This window comes from Etheostoma cragini, chromosome 19, assembly GCF_013103735.1.
Source record: "Etheostoma cragini isolate CJK2018 chromosome 19, CSU_Ecrag_1.0, whole genome shotgun sequence".
In the NCBI taxonomy this organism is placed as follows: Eukaryota; Metazoa; Chordata; class Actinopteri; order Perciformes; family Percidae; genus Etheostoma; species Etheostoma cragini.
Genome location: NC_048425.1, coordinates 12159073 through 12163981, shown reverse-complemented (window position 1 = coordinate 12163981; position 4909 = coordinate 12159073). Strand labels below are relative to the sequence as shown.

The window sequence follows — 4909 nt, the reverse complement described above, 5'->3', positions numbered from 1 at the left end:
ACTGTGGAATAATTGACTTAATCATGTTGGTTTCTATTGCCTCCAGAATATGGAAAACACCTTAAATGGATCATTTCATCCAATGCACAATCTCTGATTATAAGCCCTGAAAAGTGCTATTTCTCTTCAACACGTGCTTTATTTTATTCATTTATCATTGTTCATGAATGCATATCTTAGGATAATCATGCACACCAACACATGGCAGCTTATGTGAAATTAGAGCACCTTGGAGTGATATTAATACACATAAATGAATGCCTTTAACCTATTCATTCACACTAAAGGCTAAAAACAAAACTAGCATTGCAAAATAAGCTATTTAAACAGCACCTTTAACTCCTGACAGGATGTACTCTCAGGTTGACCCTGGTCAGTTTTGAGGTTCCCCACACTCATTGTTATGGCTGAGATTGGTATCAAGGAAGCAAACACAGAGAATTCCCTCAACTTCACCTCTCCTTATGTCAACAAACAGGAAGAAGGTCCAGTAGAGGTCTCCTCTGGCCACACCCACTTCCTGTCTCCGCTTAGCAACGAGGAAAGTGTTACGAGGGGCTGTCAAAGGGGTCAACAACCAACTGTCCTGTTACATAACCATGGACAGCACATTTGCAAAAGAGTCACGTTGTTGAAAATTCAATTCAAGATTCTGTCTGTCATTGAGCAGAATCTAAGTTTCATCCCCTCAAATGCACCAATGAAGTGTCTGTTATTAACTTGTTACTTCCTATTGCACGTGCCCCGGAGTGTTTGTGGTGAACAGGACACCTGGCGTGAATATATGTGTGTGTGTGTGTGTAAGGTGCAGGTTTCTGACAGCCCTCCGTGCTGTCTGCTCCTCCTATTATCTCATCCTCTCTCCACATGCCGCCGCCAACATCCAATACAATAATCAGCAATCAGTCTCGCCCCGTTGGCTCCGTTCACTGACCTCGTAAACACAGTGTCACACACGCACATATTGGGCCGCATAATGGAGGGACACCTAGAAATGATGGTTTCTAATCTACTCATGTGTGTGTGCTTATGCGCTGTAAATCGTGCTTGTAGACTCCAGCTTGGGGACAATAGAGAACAGCACCATTCTGGATGTTGTTCTCCCTTCACACAGAAATAAGATTAAGTAAAGCAGGAATACAGAGAAATAAAGTCAGGTGGTATAAAGTGGGACAAATAGTCGTAAGACTGAGACTAACACAAGGTTGAGCCATGTAGAAAAACCTCATTAGAACAAGGAAGGACTGGCACATGGCTGGTGAGCCTGGTATATTCAATTAACACATTTACAAGGATTTAAAATGGTACATAAAAAACTCCCACAAGAAATGAGAGGAATTCAGACATAGGCTATTTTTGACATCTTATTTAACATTCCTTTTGATGGTGCTGTTTTGACACAAACAAGTACATTTATTATTTGACGATTACCTCTCCAGTAGAACTCAGTTCATTTCAAACCGTGACAGCAGATTTGTGGTTTTACGTGGGACAATTCACGTCTCTCTCTCTCTCTCTCTCTCTCTCTCTCCCATCCTAATCAGCTGCATTGTTGACAGCTGAATGTGGGCATTTACTTTGTCCAACCCGTTTCTGCCACAATCTTTGTGAGCTATTGCATTCAAACTTTAAATCTGTGCAACGCTTTGCTGCTGTTAGCTGTCATTGCATCCATCCACATCTTCAGGCTTCCTTTATCCCTTCATTACCACCAGTGTCTAAACTCTGTGTCCCTGCATACTTACAGCCACTATACACCTTATAATTTAACACTGTGATGGAGTCTAATTGCCAAATAAGTAAACTTACTTCACTCTTAAACAAAGTATCTCCTGATTGAAATAATTATAAGACTGGGGAGAAAACAAGGTTAAGCCAAGTAGAAAAACAGAGGAGTGAGGACTGGCACATGGAATTGCACAGTTGACCAACATCGATGTCTGGGGGGGGCTGTTTGTTTGGTCATCATAAAGCAGAGGTTATGATAGAAGGGGTGGAGTGGGGGCTGAATGGATGTTGCCTAGTGCTCCATAACTTCTAGGGCCAGCCCTGTGCACATGTGCTGTGTTGAGGTTGTGTGTGTTCAAGTCATTCAACTACAAGTGTTGCCTTTGACAGGCACCTTAAGGGATTCTGAAGGTAGATTCTGTTGGTATTTATGTCAGAGTTCTCTTGAAGTAGGACTTCCGTTTGCTCCTTATCCTGGAGCATTTGCAGCATCGTGGTTGGTAAGGGCTCAGGGTTGTCCCAATGCCAAATTTCAAAAGGCATGAAGGTTTGAGTACACACTTACAGAGCCTTTTCTGAGTCTGCACTGATGCAGACTCCAAAGGGAATTACCTACAGTTCAAAGCGTTGTGGCGTTTTTCACAGCGAAATCCGGAAGGTACAAAAGGTAAACAACAGCACGCCACACGACCACGGAACAGATCGGACCTGTTGTCCAGCTTGTAAAACAAGAGTTAAAAAAAAAAAAAGTGGAATCAGGCAGCCGTCTCCTGGGCCTTGGCCATGTGGAAAGCAACAAACTTAAAAGGAAAATTCCCAAAGTAACAGCAACATCTTTGATATTAAACGTCGTCATGGTAACATGTGATCTTGTGAAGTGCTGTCCCAATCCCATTTATACCTATCTGAGCCCATGTGGCCTCGCACACTCACTCTCTTAGCACCTGAGATAAGGTCCTTAGTGTAAACTATCAACTCCCTGTAAAACTGAGTCTTAAGCATGGATTCTACTGCAGTCTCCTCATTTGTGATGGCTTCAATCTTCTTCTAAAGATGCAAGATCCAATAATACCTATACATACAGTTCATATTCAGATGGCTTGCAATCATTGTAGCACCATAACACTGAGATATGCCTGCCACTTCCTTGAGTTTCAGGACAGCAGGCTCTTCCTGCTTTTTGATCCACTTCTGGACCATGGCCTCAATGTTCTTGTAGTTAAGGAACCCTGGCACTTCTCTTCCACTGTAATGTTGTCCACATAGAGCCACCTTACACTCAATATTTAGGTTTTACATGAAGAAAGTCAACACTTGGTTAGTAGTGGTCATTGCTACAGTCTGGAGCCAAACCAAAATGTTTAGTATGTGTAAAAGTTCCCAATATTTCATATTTCAAAATGTAAAATTAGGTTGCATTTTCCACAGATAGAAGAAAAATAGTAATCTTTACATAGTAGGTTCCAGTTTTTTTGTGTGGAAACCACAGCAAAGCCATCAATTGATGTAATGACCAAGTTGTTAATGCACTCACATGTTCTTCCAGATTGGTTTATGGTATTTTTTCCATTCCACAAACTCTTTTCTGAACGTGGAAAAGATATTTAGCCTTGCTCCAACTTGTATTTCCTCCCCTGCAGGGAAGCTGATAGCACCCTGTGTTAACTGTCAATCTAAAAAAATACAACAGTATCAGATAAGAGAACAAATGATCTCATTTTGGTTATAAGGTGCAGTGTTCTGTAAGTGTCAGCTAGGAAACTCACATCAATGAGGAAATGGAGTCTCTGTTTCATGGCTGTCCACTGTCACGCATGTCCAGCTGTGTCTGAGCCGTTAGTTTCTTCTTCATCTGCTCTTCCAATGGAGGCAGAGATTTCTACAAATCACGTGTGGAGTCAAACCTTACACCTTAAGTAAGCAAAGACATTGTTAGTGAACCATTAAGGTGAAGCGATAAGTAGTATTCACCTGGATATGATGCACCAGGTCAAAGGTGAGTTTTTACATTGTAGAGAGTGCTACAGGCAATAGAAAAAGCTACTGACTACACGTTACACAGCCTGTCAAACACGCTGGATAACTCATTTTTATAATTGCCTAAAAAGAACGACAGTGTCTTCTGTGCCTTTGTCCACCAAGTCTGGCTGAGTCAAGGTACCACACACAGACAGACAGAGACAGAGGTGGACTTCTTCTAAAATCAGCCCAATTCAGCCAAAGTCCTCTCCCCATCAGGGTCCACCTCCTGTGCCATTTTCTAAGCCATTGTGGTTGCTATGTCCAAGTTGCATGGAGCAACCAGCAAGCTGATGGTTCCTCGTTTTGTGATGAACTTCTGGAGCGGTCTCTTTATCTGAAAGAAGGTTAGCACACAAGAGAACTAAACTGTTGCCCGGATGAAAAATGGAGATAATTCTTTCAGTCACGCCGCTAGTTGTGCGATAAGTGTTATTCTACTCTTGTTCCAAGTCTGTTACTTCAAGTTAAAGTACCATATGTTCAGTGAGGTCAATGCACGGATGCACCTTCTCCTCACACTGTTGGTTCAGAGTGTTCATGATGGTGACTCCTTGTCTCCCCTAAAAAGAAAATACCAAATGACAAATGAGTCTACTGTATGGAGGTTGCTTTGTGTGCTGTTCTTCCTCCTGTGTTCCTGTGCTGCCGGTCCTATCTTGGCCTATCTGCAGTACACACCTGCTCTCAATCAGCCTCGTTAGTCCTGCCTAATCAGCTCATTTCCTTCACCTGTGCTTCTTTACCCATCTCTTCATCCATACTCCCCTCTCACATCACTAGCTATGTTGCCATCCACACGTTTTTATCCAAATTGAGTGACATCGAATAAAAAAAATGCCTTATGGAAACAGTAAAATTCAATGGAATTTCATGATTATAAAAGGAAATATGTTTGGTCTCATTGGATTTTATCTTGATCGATATGTGGCTTGTGCAATAAATGCTGATGGAAGCGTTATTTGCTAAATAAATAATAAATTGCGATTAAGTTTTAGGTCATTTTATGGTTGCAACCTGCCACAAAATGAAGAGGAAGTTTTAGTTCATTTCTGCCCAGTATTTCCGCTCTCTCATTTCCATAAGGCATTTTTCATTCAATATCACTTAATTTGGATACAAACGTGTGGATGGAAACCTAGCTAGGAATGGGCTAACATTA

The 4909-nt window shown here is 41.7% G+C and overlaps 1 pseudogene; it reads right to left on the bottom strand.

Annotated features, from left to right (window-relative positions):
* Window positions 1-373: 373 nt before the first annotated feature.
* LOC117935245 lies at window positions 374-4509 on the bottom strand (annotated as a pseudogene).
* Between the last annotated feature and the right edge of the window lie 400 nt (window positions 4510-4909).